The following is a 24,084-nucleotide window of genomic DNA, read 5'->3' on the forward strand; positions in this document are numbered from 1 at the left end:
TGCCATCAGCATAGCTCCAGCTGTGCTCCTAGGGACTCCACTAGCCACAGTTGTGTCCTTGACTGCAGGTGAGGTGGTGATGGGGGTATTCTGTGGGAAAGATAATAGAGTTCTAGACTGTACTATCAATTCATAGGAATCTTCATAGAGGCCAAAAGAGAGGGGGAAGTGCAATGTTCATCCCCCCTCATCCCGCTCACCCATAACTTCAGTCTACCCAATCTCCACTCCTTCTCCCAGCATGGACCCTGGATGTCTGTGGTGACCTCTAGGGGAACCTGAAGAGAAAATGATGCTGCATAGATGGCTGACGCCCTTTTCATATGGAAGGGGGTGGGGTGGTCAGTGCATGGAGGATCTGGGGGTGGAGGGGGTGATCCCACCCAATAATAAGACATCACTGCCTCTCAGACATTTACACCAGTGTGAAGGGTAAATAAAAACCCAAGAAGAGAGGAAAATTCTTCAGAGTGTTCCTAAGGGGTATAGCTCAGTGTAATGGAATGAAATTAAACAAAACTCAGAATTTTTAGACTGAACATTACGGAAAAAATTCCAAACAGATGACATCTACAGAATTTATAAAAAGGAATCTGGGAAGCCCCACTGCTTGAGTTATTTTCAATTAAACTGCACAAAGCACTGAAGAATAGAATGGCTCATTCTGAGGTAAGTGGCCTCTAGTAGGTAATTTCTTTGTTTCAACGACTTGGTATTCTCCATATGGTCTTATATGGGGCAGAACACTCATTGACAAAGATACGTATATCTAGCATAAGTTTTTGCACAGATAAGATAGTTACCATCATAGTTTAAGAGTAATTGCACCTGTATTTCCACCTCCATGGTCCCTTGAGGGCACTCACTTAAGGTTTCCAGCTCCTACTTGTCACCTCTCTTGGGTGGAGACCTTCATCTTTCTATCTCCTGCCCAGGGATTTTCAGGCCGCACACTGATATCTCCAGCAAGCCAGTCTGCTTTAATGCCAGTATCTGTGGATTGCTTCCTATTCAAGGGCTATGAACAGTGTATTGCCAGCAGTTACAGGCTACCACAAGCTCCTTTTCAGCAAGCACATTTATTCTCAAGGTAAAAGCATTATAGAGAAAACATATTAAAGGCCACAAAAGTTCCTACATACATGCTAAAAGCTTCCCACCAGTCTTACGGGGCCCTACTAGGCCAAAATCTTTCCAACCCTTCTGCAAGGATTGGGGATCTTCTTAGAAAGTCCTATCTGTTTGATGAATCAAAATGAAGGCCATGAGTCAGTTCCATTTATACCAAAACCCCTTTCTTTGTTTCCTAGTCTCTAGAAAATACAGTGTATGCAAAGTTCTCCACGGGGTGGTACCTCTCTGGAGTTATTTCAAACCAAAGTGTTTTACCTGAATCACTCACCACTGTCCTTAGTTTCTGGAAAAGCTGTGGCAATGCTTCCTACCCTGGAGTTGCATACAATCCCTGGCCCACAGTGATACATAAACCATTCATACACTTAATACAATATGGTTCATCAAAATGCTGCATATAGTTGCAATATCTGTCAGTTACCTCTTTATAGGAATCCTCTGCTTGTGACCTGGTTTGTTCATGTTCCTTTAATACAGGTTTAAATCTGCACTCAATTGGCGTTAGTGCCTTAGGAGTTAGACATTAGACATTAGTGAAATTGCTGTAAAGTTCAGACTTAAATAGAGCTTGAGGAGAGCATCAATCTAATTCTGTGCTTCATCCTGTAAATCAAATGCATGACTGCCACTTTAGAGTAAGCACAACTTTATTTTCAAGTGCTCTTGCAATACAGGGTAGTACTTTTTAAAATAACAGTTGGGAGTGCTTATAGTTATAACCAGCATAGACTAGTGTTAAGAATGTGACCATCAGCTATGGATAGCTCCCACTTACAGCTGCAGCTGCAGCACACATATTTTTAGAACTTCTTATTTTGGACCTAATGCACTTAGTAGCGTTGTAACTGGAATGTTTCTTCTTGTGCACATTTTCTTTGTAAAGACCTCTGCAGTGCACTGTATATATTTGTATCATTTTTGTTGATTTGTGAAGGAGTGCTTTCAATTTTTCATTTTTTTTACATACAAATATAGATCATAGCAAGCTTGATCAGACATTAATTTGGGCATTGGAATGATCAATTACTAGAACTCAGCACTCAGTCTCTGTGGTTGCACAAACAAATTAGATGTACAACTACACAAACCTAGTTTTTAAAATTGGTGTGTGCGTGTGTGTGTGTCTGTGTTTTAGATGAACAATGACCCTGGAGTATTTTAGGATATTTACAGCTAGGTTTTTTGTCCCTTTTGAATATTTATTTAGACAACGGTTCCAAAATGAATATGCATAATATATTTCAGATTTGATTCCACTAGGCTATGAGAGTTTACAGTATTCTCATTTTGAAAGATTCTTTCACCCATTTTATTTCACCTGAAGTGTTTTTTTCCTGCCCGTAAACTTTTAGACACTAGGCAGATCTTAGAGATCAGTCTAGGAAATTATTCGTTTCCATGAAATATAAAGAATAATCCAGCAAGATAACTATTAGAGTCTGTAATCAGTCAATATTAAATGTGATTACCTCAAAATATACCATACTGAGGTACTAAAATTACTGAAAAAAGAAGAACAGGAGTACTTGTGGCACCTTAGAGATGCTCTAATAAATTTGTTAGTCTCTAAGGTGCCACAAGTACTCCTGTTCTTCTTTTTGCGGATACAGACTAACACGGCTGCTACTCTGAAACCTAAAATTACTGAAATAGTAAAACTATTCCTTTATCTCAAAGGCTAATAATAATACTAATAATACGTAGTACTTATATATCACTTTTCAACTATAGCTTATTAAAGGCCTTACACAAGAGGGTAAGTATATTTCCCCCATTTTACAGGTGGGAAACTGAGGCATGGAGTAATTAAATGAACTGCCATAGGTCACACAATGGGTCAGTGGCTCAGGTATGGACCCATGAGTCATGACTCCCAGCCTAGTCCTCTGTCCTGTGAATTATGATGACTCCCAAAATATACTTTTCTTGTCTTTTCTTTTCTTGTCTAGCTGCAGACAGGTGGCATAGCCTGGCCTTTAAAAGTTTTACTAGGATTTCTCAGGTGAATTATATTCCATTTTGGCCTTAAAAGCTTTCATGTTGTAGTCTGCTCGTTACTATTACCAGATATTCTTTTACAGCTACTAAATCTATGATCACTAGCCCTATATGTGGAATGTTCCCTGCTAATTAATGGAATTTGTCTAATGATCTCATATCAGTTTGCAATGTGCTTCCTTTAATGGCTGGAGGACTGAAAAGGTGATGCAACCAGCACTACAACAGAGAAGTGGGGTTATCCCGTAGCGTAAGAGGTCTCTGGTTTGGGGAAAGAAGGCTGAGAATTCTGTTCTTCCATGCTATGTGCCCTGTATATAGCTAGATGACAACTGGCTGTTATAAATCACTTCAAGAAACTTATTGGAAAGACAAAGGGGAACAAAGCTAAATGAAGTAAAGTCAAGTAATAATGAGTTTTTATACCATTGTGGCATATTACCATGTTTAGACAGGCTCTTTCTCTTCACTCAAAATTATGCACAATTTTTCTTATTTTGTCAGATAACCTGAAGAGGTATCTGTGATGTTTTGGGGATCATGCAAAGCTCAGATCCCTGATGCCAGTAGCTTGCTCACAAGCACAAGATCTCACCCTGGCTTCCACCAGCCTAGTTAGTTCTCACAGGGTGACACCAACAGCCCTTTCTGTCCCAAGTCTCCTCAGCTCTGCTCTCTCTCAGTTCTTACGTACCATTGGACTTTCCCCCTGTGGTTTATCACCCCCGTGGGTGTGAAACCAGTCGGCCAGTTATCATCTCACCTTGCACACACATTCCAGCCTGTTTGAATAACTTGGGGTAAAAATAAACGAAAAATGTATTTAAGCGAAAAAACAGATTCAAAGATGAAATATCAGAGGAAGCAAATATACACAAGTTATACAGTAAATAAACATAAAGATGCAACTTCAGGCTTTACACTTCAATATAAATAAAATTCCTTTTGTAATAGTTACCTATTGCCTTTGTTCCCAGCAAATCCCCTGACTGTAGGAGGATCTAGTGTTTCACAGACAGCCTCCTACCTACAGGCTGGCCCTCAATTTCTGGATGCCAAACCTCAGACACAAACCTGTTTTTAAAAGGCTTTTCTCTCTCATTTTTCCCTCTTAATATATAGCGACTCATGTTATTTCAGTGTGGAAACCTCTCTTGATTCAAGAGCCGAGATATCTCAGTGTCTGTCCATTAACTTTAGTGGTCCAGCATTGTCCTTTCCTGGGCTGGACAATGGATAGGTATGTAAAGTTGGTTTTGTGTAAACAACTGACTTGGGGGTGCCTCCCTGTCTAATCACTCATTGTCCTTCTGCGGTGAAGCTGAAGTTTTATGAGCACAGTTCTCTATATGCACAAATGCATAAATTCATAACGGTAGCCTGTATACATATATCATAATGATTATTAAGTTTAGAACACTACAAGCTTTCATAAAAGACCTTAACTGACATGTTTTTGTAGCACAATAACATATACAATCAGTTAATTCAATTGCCTATTCTTTGGGGTTCAAACCAGATCTTCCATGTAAACTTGTTAAAACCCCGGTAGACTCAGGAAAACATGTTAATAGATCCTAGGAATTTTCCTGAGGATTTGGGCCCTCACAACATACAGGAACCAGCAGACCCCAAATAGCAGAAAGTCTTGCCCCTCATATATGCTAGGAAGCCAGGAACTTGTTGACTCTCTATGACAGTGGTTCTCAAACTAGGGCCACCGCTTGTTCAGCAAAAGCCACTGACAGGCTGGGCCAGTTTGTTTACCTGCCACATCCGCAGGTTCGGCCGATCGCGGCTCCCACTGGCCGCAGTTCGCCGCTTCAGGCCAGTGGGAGCCGCGATTGGCCGAACCTGCGGATGCGGCAGGTAAACAAACTGGCCCGGCCCGCCAGGGCTTCCCTGAACAAGCAGTGGCCCTAGTTTGAGAAACACTGCTCTATGATACAGTGTTCTCTGCTGAGCCAGATCACACGTCTCATGGAACACCAATACACGACAACCTAGAGGTAAAACCAGAACATGTGACTTATCACATGTGACTGTGGAACCAATGGAGTGGGAGGTATGGACGATGTTAGACATTGGTGTCATTGAAGATTCCAAAAATCTGCTGTGTAGCCCAGTGGTTTGGGATTCCCAAGCCCAATGAGGAACCCCCACACCCCCCATTTTTATGTGGAATTCAAGAGGCTTGATGTAGTGCCATAATTTGATGCCAACTAGCTGCTACAGTTGACAGACTTCTTGGCCACCTGGAGAAGGCTAAATATTATAACTACACTCCACAAAAGGATACTGGCAAATACCCCTTGCACGAGAGTCAAAAGATTTTGCCACACTTCTAGGGCTTTTTCAGTTTATTGCCACGGACCTTTTGGGCTGCATGGGCCCCTAGCCACTTTTCAGAGGCTTATGGATCACATCTTATGCCACCACAGCCAGTTTGTGATGGCCTATTTGGACGATATGGTTAATTTTCAATGCAAGTTGGCAGTCTCATCTGCTTTATGTGGTCTCTGTGTTGCAATCATTGAAAGAGGCTGGACTCACTACTAATCCAAAAAAAGTAAGTTTGGAAAGCAGGAAATCTGGTACCTCGGGTATCTCACAGTGAACGGCTGGATTCAATCCCTGCAAGATAAGATGGAAGCCCAAAGGAGGCCCCAGTTCCCACCACCAAGAAACAGGTAATGGCTTTCCTGACTGGCCAGCTATAACCAACATTTGTGCCCCACTTCACGATCCCAGCAGAATCACTGATGGACTTCACAAAGCCCATTGCACTCAAAGCAGTCCATTGAACAACTGAATGTGATGAGGCATTTAGATAAAGGATATCCTATGTCAACAGCCTGTACTTTGGTGTCCAGACTTCTCACTCCCATTTGTACTCCCAATTGACACTTCCACAGTTGGTTTGGGAGCTGTGCTATCACAAAACTTTCAGGGTGTAGAGCATTCAATACTATATCTAAGTCAGAAACTGCAGCCGTGAGAGACTAGATATTCCACAACCGAGAAAATGCCTGGCCCTCAAATGGCTTGTAGTGGCATTACTTATTATCTTTTAGGGGCTCCCTTGGATTTAATAATGGACCATGCACCCCTTAAATGGTTACAGGTGATGAAGAATATGAATCCTCACATTACTTAGTGATATTTGGCACTGCAAACATATGCCTTTTATGTGCTACACCAATCGGATTCAAAACACCAAAATGTTCTGTTTCCGAGACAGTGGGGTTATTGCAGATAGGGGAGATCGGCCCCTTCTGCTTATTCTTTGGGGTGGGGTTTGTGATGGGGTCTATCTGGCCTTTTCTGCCCCTTGCTGGAGACATTGGCACCCTGACACCCACTGCTCAAGGAAAATCCACTCAGACTCGGTTACCAACAAGACAGTCCTCCAGAGGTCTAGAAGGGCCAGGAGGAAATACTGACCGAACAAGAGCCAGCAGACTAGTTAAGAAGGCTTGCCTGTTTCTTTTCAAGCAGTGCAGCAGGGTGAGACTGGGACAAAGGGGGAGCTGCTCAGTGATGGCTAGGCCAAGGCCTTGTCCTCAAGCACTGCAGATAGGTGTTTGCCTTAGCGTTTTGTGTAGTTAAAGGCATAGACTGCCAAAGCTTGAGTTTGTTATTGAGCTTGGCATAGACTGATGTCAAGCTTACGGCCATATCCAATGGATTGAGACAGGGAGCCCCTGAAGTACCCCTGCTTGGCCCTACAGAGGGTGCTATAGAACAGCCCCACCTGCCACAGAAAGATACTGCAATCCCAGATTTGTTATCTTTCGTAGGTATTCCCTGTGGGGATGAAAGGTCTGATTTATGTCCCACCTCAATCTGCCTCTGGATACCCGTTGTCCACCCTCTGCCCCCCAGCATAAATCTGGGATCCACCAAACACCCTCTGTGGAGCACAGAGGTGTTGGGTAGGGCTGTTTGAGTTTGAGCCCCCATTCTGTATTTTTGTATCATTTTTGTTGATTTGTGAAGGAGTGCTTTAAATTTTTCATTTTTTTACATACAAATATAGATCATAGTAAGATTGATTAGACATTAATTTGGGTATTGGAATGATCAATTACTAGAACTCAGCACTCAATCACAGGGTTGCATAAACAAATTAGATGTACAACTACACAAACCTAGTTTTTAAAATTGGTGTGTGCGTGTGTGTGTGTCTGTGTTTTAGATGAACAATGAGCCTGGAGTATTTTAGGTTATTTACAGCTAGGTTGTTTGTCCCTTTTGAATATTTATTTAGACAACGGTTCCAAAATGAATATGCATAATATATTTCAGTTCTGATTCTACTAGGCTATGAGAGTTTACAGTATTCTCATTTTGAAAGATTCTTTCACCCATTTTATTTCACCTGAAGTGTTTTTTTCCTGCCCGTAAACTTTTAGACACTAGGCATATCTTAGAGATCAGTCTAGGAAATTATTCGTTTCCATGAAATATAAAGAATAATCCAGCAAGATAACTATTAGAGTCTGTAATCAGTCAATATTAAATGTGATTACCTCAAAATATACCATACTGAGGTACTAAAATTACTGAAGTAGTAAAACTATTCCTTTATCTCAAAGGCTAATAATAATACTAATAATACGTAGTACTTATATATCACTTTTCAACTATAGCTTATTAAAGGCCTTACAAAAGAGGGTAAGTATATTTCCCCCATTTTACAGGTGGGAAACTGAGGCATGGAGTAATTAAATGAACTGCCATAGGTCACACAATGGGTCAGTGGCTCAGGTATGGACCCATGAGTCATGACTCCCAGCCTAGTGCTCTGTCCTGTGAATTATGATGACTCCCAAAATATACTTTTCTTGTCTTTTCTTTTCTTGTCTAGCTGCAGACAGGTGGCATAGCCTGGCCTTTAAAAGTTTTACTAGGATTTCTCAGGTGAATTATATTCCATTTTGGCCTTAAAAGCTTTCATGTTGTAGTCTGCTCGTTACTATTACCAGATATTCTTTTACAGCTACTAAATCTATGATCACTAGCCCTATATGTGGAATGTTCCCTGCTAATTAATGGAATTTGTCTAATGATCTCATATCAGTTTGCAATGTGCTTCCTTTAATGGCTGGAGGACTGAAAAGGTGATGCAACCAGCACTACAACAGAGAAGTGGGGTTATCCTGTAGCGTAAGAGGTCTCTGGTTTGGGGAAAGAAGGCTGAGAATTCTGTTCTTCCATGCTATGTGCCCTGTATATAGCTAGATGGCAACTGGCTGTTATAAATCACTTCAAGAAACTTATTGGAAAGACAAAGGGGAACAAAGCTAAATGAAGTAAAGTCAAGTAATAATGAGTTTTTATACCATTGTGGCATATTACCATGTTTAGACAGGCTCTTTCTCTTCACTCAAAATTATGCACAATTTTTCTTATTTTGTCAGATAACCTGAAGAGGTATCTGTGATGTTTTGGGGATCATGCAAAGCTCAGATCCCTGATGCCAGTAGCTTGCCCACAAGCACAAGATCTCACCCTGGCTTCCACCAGCCTAGTTAGTCCTCACAGAGTGACACCAACAGCCCTTTCTATCCCAAGTCTCTTCAGCTCTGCTCTCTCTCAGTTCTTACGTACCATCGGACTTTCCCCCTGTGGTTTATCACCCCCGTGGGTGTGAAACCAGTCGGCCAGTTATCATCTCACCTTGCACACACATTCCAGCCTGTTTGAATAACTTGGGGTAAAAATAAACGAAAAATGTATTTAAGCGAAAAAACAGATTCAAAGATGAAATATCAGAGGAAGCAAATATACACAAGTTATACAGTAAATAAACATAAAGATGCAACTTCAGGCTTTACACTTCAATATAAATAAAATTCCTTTTGTTACCTATTGCCTTTGTTCCCAGCAAATCCCCTGACTGTAGGAGGATCTAGTGTTTCACAGACAGCCTCCTACCTACAGGCTGGCCCTCAATTTCTGGATGCCAAACCTCAGACACAAACCTGTTTTTAAAAGGCTTTTCTCTCTCATTTTTCCCTCTTAATATATAGCGACTCATGTTATTTCAGTGTGGAAACCTCTCTTGATTCAAGAGCCAAGATATCTCAATGTCTGTCCATTAACTGTGTTATCTTTTGTAGGTATTCCCTGTGGGGATGAAAGGTCTGATTTATGTCCCACCTCAATCTGCCTCTGGATACCCGTTGTCCATTCTTTCCCCCCCAGCATAGACCTGGGATCCACCAAACACCCTCTGTGGAGCACAGAGGTGTTGGGTAGGGCTGTTTGAGTTTGAGCCCCCATTCTGTGTGGGAGGAATGAGATCCATGCTCAGAAGATTCCCTCCATTTACAAATCTAGTAGGATGATCTGGGCCAATATTATTGAGAAAGTGTCTGTTCTTCTTCCATTGGTAAACAAACAGTGACTCATTGACTGTGAGGGAAAATGAGATTACAAAGAATTTATAAGTAAATAAATTAACTGCCTTTAGTCAGGACAATGACTCACTGTTTCCACACAACTCAGCATATGTTTCATTCAGTGTCCATCTATTCACACATTATTGCCCTTATACTTTAGGGAAACGAATTCTTAGAGAGTTTATGCAGAAATACAGATTTTTCAAAACATGATGGACATTTCTAGGCTATATTTGAAGACTTGGTCTTAATTCTTTTGACAGGACAGATACCTTCAACAAGAATTACTTCTGAGATTTACTTAGCCCCCTAAGTACAGCCTCCAAAACTTGAAATATGGAGAACCATGGCTCTCTAGAGATTTAACTATTTAAAAACAGATCTGTTCTTCTAATTCCTTTCCATTACTTCTGCATTTTAGAATAGTGCCACAGTAAGTGAAAAATACTCTTCCTACTTTCCACATTTCTTGCCCATGTCCAAATCTCATAGGATCTCTCCTTTTTTTCATTCCATTCTTTCGGAAATAACATTTTGATGTAGTAACCTCACCTTAACATCTAGTGACTTCTAAAAATGACAAAATACTCTTCTAACTCTTTACATCTATTTCAACCCCTTTAACCTCACTCCAGGCCAGATGGACACCAAACATACTGAGGAAACTAGGAAATTGTTGGCATTGCGTTCTGATTTAAATTAAAGCTATGTCAGTACAGTTTGAATCTATAGGCAATGCCAGTGCTGCTTCCTCTGGATATTAAACTTTTCACTAACAAGGAAGAAGGGATGCAGAGATCTATCCCAAATAACCAAATTATTCAAATATTACTCTTATTTATACAATTTTCCAATAAATATTATCCCATCATTTTTTTCTTCTCTTTATGTAGAACGTTTTATAAAGGAAGATTTTAGGAAAATAGGATGTAGATGGCACACACACGTTTTTCTTGCATACTCAGCTTAATTGTTTGAAATAAAGGAAACACCTTATTTAAAATGGACTATCAAAAGCTTTCTTATAAAACCTTTCTTCTTAACTGAATTTAACATCTAGTCTGCATTTTGATATTGCTGTAAGTACCACTTCTAATTTTATAATTTATCTGATGCTATTCCAAGCTATGAAGATGATTTCCTGGTAATGAAGACCACAGAAATATGGATGCAGTCAGCATCAATAATATAGTCCTCATATAATTTTGTATTAATTTTGAAGTTACCAGGCCAAATTATCCTTTCAGTTACATGTGTGCATGTTCCATTGAATTTTCCCCTTGATATATAATTCCCTTTCATTACAGAGACACTTTTAGAGAACAGTAAGATTAAGATATACTTACATATCAACCTACCAAGGCTCAAATATAGGGCAGAATGTGTAGTGAAGACTCAAAATGAGGGACATAAAATTATTCATGCGGGAAATTTAAAATGCTGTGTTTTGTTCCTTTAGATTAAATAATTATTTCAGTAAACCTCAGTTTCATAATTCTTTGTTTCTGATGTAAAAAATTTTCAACAATAAAAGTGAGGGATGCCAAATCTCTATTGACTGAACTTTCTGGCTAAAAATGAGCAAACTCCTCCAAATGAAGGACAGTTGAGAAGTATAGAGACATGACCCTACAGTTTGTTGCCTTTTTGTATCTTTCTGTTTTGTGTATGTTTTCATTTAAGAAATTTTCTTTGTTTCATTAAAGAACATTGGTAAACTCTAAATACTATAAAATACTATTTTAAGTGTCTCAGATTGTCATTTCATTGGGCACATTAATCACATGATGACAAGGACAATTTCTAATTAAATTTGAATAGAGGAGGTCATGTGGAGTTCTGATTGGGTTATTGCCCCGACCCCTACTGTGCAGGAAGTACAGCAGGAAACCCCTTTTGTAAACAAGTCATGATTCATTGCCTTTCCTTGCCTAAGAGAGAGGTCGTGACTCAGTTTTCAGTAGCCAAGATCAGATTTTGAGATGCTGTAGCCAGAATGTTGTTAAAGTTTGAATCCTGCAAACATAAAGTGTTGGATTCAATAAAGCTTTTATAATAGCCTGTGTGATATAGGAGTTCATACTGTTGATTGTTTTTCCAAAGTACATCTTGACAATACAGTCTCCGTGGAAAAAAACTAAATTATTTGAAACAACCTGCCTGATTTGAGGTGTGCTTTTAATAAAGAGAAATATAAAATTAAAAACACAGAGCCCCCAAAGACTGGTTCTAGGGAAAGAAGAAAGTAAGATTTTTTTCCTAACCACTATTTATTCACGGATGGCTGATACTCTTAGTAGCTATGCCACTATGGAGGAGATGGACTTGAAGATTGGTATTTGGGGAGGGGAGATTTTTAAGATAAATTTTGGTTGGTTAATCTTGGCTAGATGAGGAAGTTAGGTGCTGGATTTGTTCTTTTGTATTGATTTTTGTTCTTAAAATATTGTCAAAGGTACCTTGTGCAAAGTACTTTTAAACAAGAATTAATAAATGTAAATAGAGAATATATTTAAATAAATACCGAGACACTGGACGGGAACATAGAGAAAGAAAACGAGTTAGAGAGATGGACCATATAAATGAAAATATTGTCTGCTAGTTTGCACTTGGCACTAGGCATCAGGAGGTCTGAGTTCTGTTCCTAGCTTTAACCAATGACTTGCTTTTTGCCATGGGCAAGTCACCTAACCTCTTTGTGCCATAGTTTCTCTATTTGTAAAACAGGGATAAATAATGCCTACCTGCCTCTTGGAATATTGTGAGAATGAAGGGAACTATATAAATTCAAAGTACTGTATTATATTATTGCATGTATTATTTAACTAACTGTATTTGTTTATATTCCGAGGTGCTCAGCACGTAAAATTTTCCTAAGTGTTATTTTTTCTGCATATAGGTGGCTTTATTATTATACACAGAAGTGGTTAAGCACAGCCAGTGAGAAAGAGAGAAGAGAGAAGGGTGTCTATGGAAGAAATGTATGGTTTAAAATCTTTCCGGCTTAGGTTCCCTCCTGCTTTTATTCTATATGCTTATTTAAGTTTATTTGCAGTCAGTCATAGGATCATTTTAAACACCTCAACATTTTGGGAACGTTTGGCACGGTTTTGTAGCTCCCAAACCTTGTCTAATTCAAGATAGTAGGCAGGATGTAAATGTGCTGGTTATTTGCTAAGGTTCTTGGACTGTCACAACATAGGCAAAGGTTACTCTGAGAGTCTGAGCGTTTCATTGAAAATGTAAACGCCTTTGTGCCTTAGAGTATTTGTTTAAGTAAGGAAAATTTATGTAGCTTATGGAGGAATTACTTCGTGGGGAAATTCAATTTCTGTAGCTTTTCTATTTCATTTCCTCAGTTACCATCTCATCGCATAAGGTCTACCCTTTCTTCAGGAGTCCAAAGCATAAACAGAAAAATGTATTTCATTTAATAGTTGGCTTGGGAAATGATTCCAGAATGGAGTGTTTGTCCATTACAACCATGCCTGTTGCACAGAGTGCACTGCTTTTATTTGATTTTGTTCTTCGACCATTGTGCTGGCTGTAAGAACATGAGCATGTAAATCTTCTCTCTCACTCAAAATGTTGTGGTTTGGCTGGAGTGCTGTAGAATAACCCAAAGCATTACACGGTGTCATATTATAGATCAGGAGTTCTCAAACTTCATTGCACCACGACCTCCTTCTGACAACAAAAATTACTACAGGACCCCTGGATGGGGAACTGAAGCCTGAGCGCACCCAAGCCCTGCCACCCTGGGCATGGGGGAACAGGGGCAAAGCCAAAGCCCCACCTCCCCCAGGCCGGGGAGCCAAAGGCTTCAGTCCCAGGCAGGGGGCCTGTACCTGAGCTCTGCCACCCAGGGCTGAAGCCCTCAGGCCCCAGCAAGTCTAAGCCAGCCCTGGCGATTCCATTAAAATGGGGTCATGACCCACTTTGGGGTCCTGACCCACTGTTTGAGAACCACTGTTATAGATTATGTTTATTTTGCTCTTTGTATTTGTGTTTTTTAGATTGCATCCTCATTAATATGGGCACCATAGTTCTGCACAGGGGTGAGGGTACCATGGAGTAACTCAGGAGAAGCACCTGTCTCCCCTTTTTATAGGCTGCAGAAATGAGTTCTGAAACAGCCCTGAAAAATCCGGTGCAGAGGAAAATGTTAGGGATTGAGATGGGGGAAGGGAGTAGGAACCTATACGTAGAGAGCACAGACAGCAAAGTATGTGTGAGTATTCTGCATGTGTGAGCTTGAGGGGCAGATTCCATTCCATAACTTATGCGTAGGTCGCAGGCGTTCCCTGTTTATTCTCGCTTTATGCTAGGAGGTGTACATTTAATTCATTGTGTACTGGAGTAATAGCACTGTTCATACAGAGTGAAATTTATCCATGGTGCAGAGGGCCAACACAAGATCTACACAATACTTCAGCCCAAAATAGTGCTGTGTAGAGGGACAGGAGGCAGAGCAGCTTCCCAGGAGTGTCTTGGTGCCCCCATTGAGTTGTAAAAACGGGACTCCATGTTGGACCCAAGTGGAATTATGCTAATTTACTCCAACTGAGGAGCTGGCCTCCGGTTTTTGCCATGTGCCTAGGTTATTAAAAGATCTTTATCTATACTAATATGTCATGGTTTTCATACCATACTCATTAGTCATCACCATTATATCTGAGTATTTGGCCATCAAGTCTGATCCTGCTTTTGCATGAATAAAACAAATTTGGATCTAGCCCCTGATTCATATGTTGCTTTCTAGATAAATCTAGATTTTACTCTTAATTGACACTCAAGCCAAATAGTCACTGCTACATATCTTCTCTAAGAACTTCATTATATGCACTTGTCTTCTTAGTTTCTTTCCTCAAATTTCCACCCCTGGCTCCTGATTAGATTTAATACCAAATGTATTTTGTTTCTCTGAATTCAATGATTGGAAGTCTGTCTTTTATTGATCATTTACACTTTAAGAGGCAACACTGAATCATTCACAATAGAATGTGAAATATAAAAAAAAAAACGAGCACGGTAAATTGCTTCTTGAATAAATGATTTTTCTTCGAAGTTTGTCCTAGTGTGAAAATCTCCCATGAACATTTCCCTTTATTGGACATGCAAAATGAACAATCTAATCAGTAAGGAAGAATTCTCACAAGTGGTAAATGAATGGGAGTTTTATTAAAATCATTTTGTTATATCTGAGCACTGGTATTTGAATACATCCAGTTATCTGAAAAAATGAATGCTAGAAAGAGCAGCTGAGCAAGAATAGGAAGACATGCGTAAGCTGTCATGTAAAAAAGTTAAATCTTTAAAGATAGGATACTATCCAAGTTATTCAAGAGCTGTCTGAACAAGCAAAGGCCTGCAGGTCAGAACAAGCCACAGATTTCAAGATCTCTGGGTCAAGGAAATCATTGAGTTGAAGCAAGCTGTGGGTGTACTGAGTGCTTCCTTTCTTTCTCAGTATTATGGTCAGCTGTGTTCTACTGATTTATTTGAAGAAGAGGAGCTAGAGAAATTCAATTCCTCTCAACCCTCATAAACTGTTCTCTGACTGTACACTTTTAATAACTTTGCTGCCAGGAATTTCCCCCTCCTCTACAGCTAGTATTCTCATTTTTAAGTATCAAAATACTAATTGCCTAAGGCTGTAGATTTTAGACCTTTGCCTCCCCACAAGATACCTTCTCTCTCAATTTAGGAATCTGACAAACCACTGGCATTGTATATCATTTTTTTCTAAACACAGTTGCCAATTTTAGATTGAAGTAAATAAAAGTCAGAGCTGGTCAAGTAGTATTCAGTGAACCAAACAGTCCAGAAATGGAGGCCTTTTTTGTTTTAGTTCACAAATCACTTGTGAGCCATTCATATTTTGTACAAATGTATCCCTTAGTCTCAAGTATTCACCTAATAGATTATCTGAATCATTTTTATACTATTTTGGGTGGCCGACCAAATGGTCCCTACAGCAAGTCAATATTTGCAGTCTGTGATGTGGGATTAGTCACATGATAGTATGGCTGAAACTTAGTGAATAACAATTTAAGCCGGGGTGGCCAACCTGAGCCTGAGAAGGAGCCAGAATTTACCAATGTACATTGCCAAAGAGCCACAGTAATATGTAATGTTTATATATGTATATGTGTATATATATGCACACACATAATTATATAATTTGGTAATGTATATTTTATACATTTATAATGAATAGTTAATGATAATAATAAAAAAACTTACCCTTTTACTTAGTGGGACTTCTGGCAATCCTTGCTTTCAACAATTCCCTTGAAATTTGTTTTTTGTTCAGTTGTGCTCACATGCAGCAATTCTCTTAAGTGGCTGTCTGTCAAAATGGATCAGTGCTTGGATTTCACATGTTTGAGTATTGAGAAAACAGACTCACAAAGACAGGATGAAGCAAAGATAGAGATTAATTTTAGGGCTGCACCTCTGATGTTGGGGTATTTATCCTTTGGTACAGATTTCCCGAAAGTAAGGGTCCCCTCTGTCTTCTGAACAGATTTCAATCTGTCATCTTCCAAAAGTTCTATTATTTCCATTTTGGATGTTGCTTCGTCAGTGACTAAAGGCAGTGAGCTTCAGACAGTTGGCTTCAGCACTAAAAGGGTCAATCAGAAATCTGATATGAGGTCTTTTCTGCTGCAAATCTTGGAATCTTTCCTCAAAACTGTCCCTAAGATCTTTAATCATGCTCACATATCTAGTTCTGCTCCATCTTAGGGGTTCTGCTCCTTTCTCTTTTGATCTGGCTTGAAGTTGTGACATTGAGGGAAAGTGTGTCAGCTCTCCCTCAACTATTTGTCTGAGAAACAACTGCAGTTTGTTCATGAATGCAAATACGCTTTGCACTAGATCAGACAGCATCCAGAATTTTCCTTGTAAGTCCACATTTGGTTTATCCAAATGCAGCAGCATGTCTGCAAGAAATGCCAAATCTAGAACCCACCCAGGATCTGTAAGCATGAGGTGTATTCTGTGCTTCTCCTCCATAAACAATTTTACTGGTTCGAGGAGCTCGAAAAAACAGAAAATAACTTTACCTCTCGAGAACCATCGATCTGCGCAGTGAAATAGCAAATCGGCAAGGGAGTCGTCTTCATCCAGTTCTTTAGTTAGATTTTGAAATTGTCTGTGATTGAGTGCATTTGAGCAAATGAAATTCATGATGTGCAAGACAAGTTTCATGACGTGATCAAATTTGAGATTCTTAGATACCAGTTGCTCCCAATGAATAATACAGTGAATTTAATATATTTGTGCAAATAGCATCAGTTATCAAATGTGAATAATTTCTTTGAATATATTCACTAATCTGTTTTATTCTCTTCTGTTAAGGTTTTTATGCCATACTCCACACCATGATATCTGAGTGCCCTTCAGCCTGCTCTTTCATTATTCAACTAGCACCACTAAAAGGTGTAACTAGGAAATAACTTGGAAATTACAGCTGAAAGGGCAGATGGGGCTCTTGTAGACAGGGCCGTCCTTTCCCATACGCAAAGTACGCAGCTGCGTAGGAAATTTGGGGCCCTGCGCAGCTGCGTGCTGCTCTAGCCCCTGCTCTGACTCTTCTCCACAGGACCGGCTCCAGGCACCAGCCTGGCAAGCAGGTGCTTGGGGTGGCCACTCCGGAGAAGGGTGGTAGGTCCAGCCATTCGGCGGACGGTCCCTCACTCCCGCTCGGAGCGAAGGACCTTCCTCTGAATTGCCGCCACAGATTGCGATCGCGGCTTTTTTTTTTTTTTTTTTTTGGCTGCTTGGGACGGCCAAAACCCTGGAGCCGGCCCTGCTTCCCCAGGGCCCCCACCCCTGCTCCGCCCCACCTCTTCCCCACCCCAACCCCGCCTCTTCCCCGTCCCCACTCCCCTGAGGACTCCAGAAGCGGTCAGGCTTGCACTCACTGGTAAGCAGAGGGACCCAGCCCCAGCCTGCTCCGCTCCCCTGGCTCCCAGCCATGCCGCTGGTGAGTGCTGGGGGGGCAGTACCCCCCTCCCCCCAAGCCTGGGAGCCAGGGGAGCAGAGCTGGCTAGGGCTGGGTCACTCCACTTCCCACAGAAAGTGGCCAGCCCCCCTCCCGCCATCCCGGAGGCCTGGGGCCAGCCCCCCCCACCTCCCGTGGAGGCCTGGGGTCAGCCCGCCCTGCTCCCCCCGCAGAGCCTGGGGCCAACCCCATCCCCGTGGAGGCCTGGGGCCCCATATAGCCCCTCCACAGGGAGGGCTGCGTAGGGCACCAAAATAGCTAGGGACGGCCCTGCTTGTAGATATAATCTTAAATTACAATTGAAAAGACATATGGGCCCGATATAAAGATGTTATAATGTTAAAAGAGAAAAGGTCCTGACAAGAGTTAATTCTACTACCTTTTCCCCTCCTCTTGTGCTGGCACTAACCATAATAGCATTTCCATTATGTGCCGTTTCTGGTATATTGCTATCAAAGCACACAGAAATTTTCCATTGAGTGGAAAATTGGCACGGCTTTCTTATTTACAACTGCAAAGGTAACAATTTTGATAAAGTGCTTTTCTATAATTATACTTCTATTCGCCAAACTGGGGGGAAAATACCTACTATTCAGTTAACCTGGCCAATACACCTGTGTGTAAATTTTATCCTTAAAACCAGTACTGGTTTTGTTTTTCATAAGCATCTCCATTCAGACAGGGCTGTCTCACAGTTTCTTCACTTCCTGGCATCAGCAAATGAAAAAGAAAAAGGTTAAAGGGCTCTCCCACTGCAAACTCAGTTTAAGGCTTTTCACTTCATGCTCTCAGTAGGTTCAACTTTGGTGGGCTAGTGAGATACATTGCCTTGATTTCTGTCCAACAGGTTAGAGGCAGAGTGTGAAACTATGGGATGGAAGGTAATCAGACAGTTGTTATGTTCTCAAAAGGTTCCCACAGGAGTCCTTTCTGGCACCATGTGGTGTGTATTCTATTCACCAATAGCCTCTGAAAGGATTGTGTGAGTTTTGAGGCTGGAGAATAAACAGACCCTGCTCTGTTGTTATTCGTGATCACGTGATAACTGTTGTAAAGATTCACACCCAGAGCAATTTAGTGCAACACTGGTTAAAAAAGTAAACTTTTAATACAGCTGAGAAGCAAATGTATGCTGTCTAGAAGCACCTGGAACACCCCAGAATAATTAGCTACAACTATGGGAATAATATTTTGCACTTCTATAGTGCTTTCCATCTGAGGACCTTAAAGTGCTTTACAAACATTAATTAAGTCTCACAATATCCTTAAGAGATAGGTATTATTATAATATCTGTTTTCCAAGTTGGTAAGATGAGGCACAAATATTAAGGCTCACATTTTCAGAAGTGCCCACTGATTCTGGGTAACTCAAATTTTGGATCCCCAAATTGAGACATTTGGGATTTTCAAACCAAGGCATTCAAAAATCTTAAATCACATCCCCAAATACCATCAGATTTAAATAATAACAAATGGGTTATTTTTATTTGTTTTCTAGTATTGGAAGGTTTGATTGGAAGGCTAGAAACTTGATTTCTTTAATGAAAGTTGACTTTGTTGGGTAATAGCCTGATTCTAGCTGTTGGGGATTTAAAAAAAAAATCCACACAGTACTGCAAGACACAATAAAATGGAGAGAGTTGTTAACACTGAACACCTACAATTCCAGTGAGTGCTGTGAATGTCCAGTTCTTTTGAAAATTAGGCCTAAGTATCCCAGGTTAGTTACCCAAGATTAGCGGATTAGTGCTTGGCAGTACATGGAGCAAATCAGTGAAATAAGACCAGATCACACCTCTGGTTGTCATGTGAATCTAAATGTACAGCATCATGCTGGTCACTTCCCCTATGGATACTTCTTCCAGGAGTATTCCTGTGGATGAGGTGCCCTTGGGCTGCAGGATTGGGGAAAGAATAGGGAGAATGCAACCACTCCCACCATCATTCTTCCCCCTGCCCTTCCCACCAAGAATACCCCTTCATGGAGTGGAACCTCTCCCCTCCCCTCTGCTTTAGAAAGAGTTCCAGTGTCAGCAGCTGTCAAGGGAAGCCCTTTCAGCTTGGGCCCAGATCCAGAAAGGGGCTTAGCCTTTGCGACTTAGGCACCTAGGAAATCACAGGAACACTGAGATCTACAAAGCCCAAGACTCCCCCTACAATGCATGGGGAGAGATAGGTGCATTAGAATGGGTTCCTTGAAAGCCGGCATGCAAGGTGGGGAACTGCCTAAACTAGCTAATGGGAGATGTCAACAGGAGGGGTGTGTCCTAAGCCCCACCCCTCTCACAGAGATAGACGCCTGTCTCTGCTAGTGATCCATGAACGGGAACCCCTCTCCTGGAGTCAGACGATTTAGGCACCTACGTCATTTCTAGTAAGAAAGAGTTAGAGGCCTACCTCACTCCATACAAAATGGTGATCTTATAACGTTTAGCCCAAAGGTTAGAGCACTCACCTGAGAAGTGGGAGACTCAGCTTCAATTCCCCCTAATCCCTGAGTGGGAGAGAAGATTTGAATAGGGGTCTTTGACCACTCAGTGATGTGGTGCTTCCTCTGTCTCTCCTGGTGAAGCTGTTCCACTATGTATAAATAATGAAAAAATGATAGGAGAAGGGGCCCTTGGTATCCTACCTCCCAGGTGGGTGCCCAAACCACCTGGCTCTAGAGTCATCCTCACTTTTTCTCTCTCTCTCTCTGGCCCAATGACTCTTTACAGATTTATACAAATCTTTCACAAGAGTTTGAGAGAGCACCACATCAGAATAGCCCACCATAACTCACTCTTTGTAGAGGTGGGAAAACCCTTTTCAGATCTTTGCTCCCCCTCAGGCAGAGGGAGGAATCAAACCTGCAATCCCCATGTTCCAGGTAAGTGCTTTGACTAGTGGGAAAAAAGTTACAATGTGGTCACCACTCCCTTTGAGTAGAAGTTTTGTGGATTGCACCCAGATTTAGGTGTCTCTGTATCTTTGTGGATCAGAGTCTTGGTTCTGTCCTGATAGGAGACTGAAGGAGAACTGCAGAGACATAGAACCTCTACACTGACAGCCTGGACCCCCAGCAAATTCCCTATGATCCACATTTTTCTCAAGGAATCTATGGCTTATGGTAGCCAAACCTGCTGAGGAGAAGGGCAAATCCCCCTCTTTCCCCTGATGGAATGATCTCAGAGAGAACTATCAAGAATAATCAATATTAATATAAAGTAATGAGATGTGCACTGGAATAATTAGTTGATTATGTAATCCATGAGGGCCACTAGGCCCATTCACCATGCATACTGAATTTACCCAAGGAAGAACTTAGATGCTCTGGTGATGGCCACTGTCGAAAACCCTAAAATAAATAAACAGAAAAAAAATCACAGTGTGCAAAAATGTGACAAGATAATCTACTTGTGTATAGTTAAATGTGAATGCATAGGTAATAGTATTGTGAAAGTTAAAATCAGGAATATAACTTATTGTTAGTACTGAGTCGGGTCTATCCATGCAATAGATGGCTAGACTTCATTTCCATTCTTTTTTATGTCACACCTGAAATGAGTATGGTTGTCTCTATCTAGTCCCTGTTGTCTACATCCTGAAATTCTCACACTTTGGTAGTATTAAGCAATCTCTGTTCAAGAGAGGTTTGGCATTGGAAAAAACATGATATTTCAAATCAGGAATTTGCAGAACTATGTGGATCATTGTATGGAATAGTACATTTCATCTTCATTTGCAGTATGGGACTGAATCAGGTATAAGCCCTGATTTTTTCTTTTACTCTGGGGTAAGTCCCTTGACATCATTGAAGCTACTTTTGATTTACACTTAAGATAAGAATCAGGCCTAATTGATGTAAAACCTATAAATTCAACAAATCCACCCAAAAACTAAACAAATAGCAGTTCACATATTTCTATTAAGAGCTGGAGTTTCGCAACTCAATCAGAACTGACTTGACTACTAGGAGTCATAAAATTATAATATATCACACATATATAATATCTTTCATCTGAGGACCTCAGTGCTTTACAACCACCAATTTGCCCCACAACAGCCTTATGAAGTAAGTATTATTATAACCATATAACAAGTTAGGAACACTAAGCTACAAAAAGCTTAAATGGCTTAGCCAAGGCTAGCAACCCAGTGACAGAGCCAGAAAAAAACGCCACAGGAGTCCTGATTCCTGGGTCTCTTCTCCAACCACTAGGTAATACTTGCCTGTAAAGAAGAGCAAGTAAAAGATGGGTCTGGGTAGTGGAGCAGCGCTGACATTATGTATGCTCTAACATTTGCTGTAGTAGAGCTACTCTACTTGCATCAGCTCTTTTGAAGCAGATCAGTGTAAAACTCTAAAAATCAATTCTGTAACCATATTGTACAACCTGATTGTTTTATTCAGCTCTTGTGTGTGACAGCTACAATTAAATTTATATTAATGTACTTAAAATAATAATTGATGGACTCTACTGGTTATCAGTTTCACTTATAAAGCTATTAACTTTTAAAGTAAAAGAAATCTTACTTTATCTTAATTTCATTTAATGACTTACATTAACTCTTTTCATATTGTTACACAGGAGGCAGATTCCTAGCATCAGGCTTTACAATCAGTATTTCCACTGTCTTTTCAATAATGTTTGTATTTGACCCAATGATTTTATAGAACTCCTGTTATTTTGATTTTCTATTATACATAGTAATTTAGCAATTTGAATTATAATTGGTAGAGTTACAGCACAATCTCAATTTCAATCATGTATTATTTCTTGACTATTTTTTTCTTTCAGTTAATTCCACTGTTAATTAGTTACAGCTGTAATTGATAGTACAGATGCACTATTCATTAATTCATTAACAGTGGTGACCAACGTTATTTTCTGAGTGACAGCAAAATACCATAGAGCACAATATTTTGCAGTAATTATGTGCTGGCTCCATTGGAAACAATGGTTCATCACACTGTACACCTGATTGGATATCTTTACACTTTTTTTTAAATGAAGTTAATTTATGCTGCATGGTTTGCCTATGTAACAAAACTTGTTTAAAAAGAATACCCAAAGGAGAGTTTATCATACATTACTTTATAAAGTATGTCCCTGTACCCAACACTACAAAAAAAAAAAAAAAGAGTGCAGTTTTGTTTTTGTGACAGAGTGCTGGGAATCTGTAATTAAACCAGCAGGCTGATCACTGTTTAACTGGTTAGACCACAGGGAGGGCCTGATTAAGGAGAAGAGTCCCTGATTACCAGATCAGATTGGGGCTGGGAAGCTAATGAGTTAATTGCCCCCTTAACAAGAGACTGGATAAAACAGCACAGGGAGGAAGTAGAGGGAAGCAGGGCCCAAAGAAAGGAAGGAGAGCAGGTCCTGACATAGGATTGCCTGCCAACTGTCTAATTGCACAAACCCAAACATCCTTGCCCTCCCCCTTCCCCTTCCCCAAGTCCACGCCCCTGCCCCACCCCTTCTCCGAGGCCCTGCCCCCACTCACTCCAGCCCCCTAACCTCAGTCGCTTGTTCTCCCCCATCCTCACTCACTTTCACCAGGCTGGGGCAGGGGGTTGGGGTGTGGGCCCTGGGCTGGGGCCGAGTGAGAGTGTGGGAGGAGGCTCTGGGCTGAACTTGGGGCAGAGGGTTGGTGTGCAGAAGGGGATGTGAGCTCCAGGAAGGCATTTGGGTGCGGGAGGGGGCTCAGGGCTGGGGCAGGGGGTTGGGGTGCTGGAGGGTTTTGTAGTGTGGGCTCCAGCCAGGTGGCACTTAGCTCTGGTAGCTCCTGGAAGCAGCGGCATGTCTGGCAGTGGCTCATGGCTGCCAGGAGGCTCTGTGTGCTGCCCTTGCCTGCAAGCACCGCCCTCGCAGCTCCCATTGTCTGCGGTTCCCTGTTCCCGGCCATTGGGAGCTGTGGAGTCGGCACTTGGGGTGGAGGCAGCATGCACAGACCCCCTGGCCACGCCTCCTCCTAGGAGCCACTGCCGGACACGTCGTCGTTTCCAGGAGCAGATTGGAGCCAAGGCATGTAGGGAACTTGCCTTTGCCCCACTGTGCCGTCGGACTTTTAGCAGCTTCAAATCTCCTGGATTGGCTTCGGTAGCCTCCGGGAGATTGAGCCTGATTCTGGGAGACTCCCAACCAAACTGGGAAGGAACAAAAAGAGAGGAGACATGTTTAACCACCCACCCTTTCAGAAGAAGATCTAGTGAAGCTAGATAACATTGTGAACACTGTGATTTCACTACTCTGTAAAGGTGGTGGAGTGAAACACTATAAATAAACTTCTCTGTGGTTTCTACAAAAGTGAATATCTCCAAGCAGTCTGTGTGGAGCTAAGAGGACAGGAGAGATGACACCCCATCACAATATTCTATAATGTTAAAAAAAATTAAAAACTGTGTAGCCTTGTGAAATTTATTGAAATTGGATTCTTTATAATGAGTACATGGCAGGTTTGATTCTGACAATTTCCAAATAGCATTGTTTGCCAGATGAAGAAAGGTAGAAAAAACCTGACTTCTTTGATTCCTCCTCCTGCTTAGAT

At 41.1% G+C, this 24,084-nt stretch overlaps 1 long non-coding RNA gene across 1 annotated transcript in view; it reads right to left on the reverse strand.

Moving 5' to 3' along the window:
- Positions 1-20,828, reverse strand: part of LOC101954129 (uncharacterized) — a 79,401-nt gene extending 58,573 nt beyond the window's left edge. Inside the window, exons 1-3 of the long non-coding RNA XR_010597688.1 lie at positions 18,140-20,828; positions 16,610-16,698; positions 15,786-16,167 (exon numbers count right to left, since the gene is read on the reverse strand). This is a non-coding gene — a long non-coding RNA (uncharacterized LOC101954129). The remainder of the gene's footprint in view (positions 1-15,785; positions 16,168-16,609; positions 16,699-18,139) is intronic.
- Positions 20,829-24,084: the final 3,256 nt, after the last annotated feature.

Source organism: Chrysemys picta, chromosome 1 (assembly GCF_011386835.1).
Source record: "Chrysemys picta bellii isolate R12L10 chromosome 1, ASM1138683v2, whole genome shotgun sequence".
Classification (NCBI taxonomy): domain Eukaryota; kingdom Metazoa; phylum Chordata; order Testudines; family Emydidae; genus Chrysemys; species Chrysemys picta.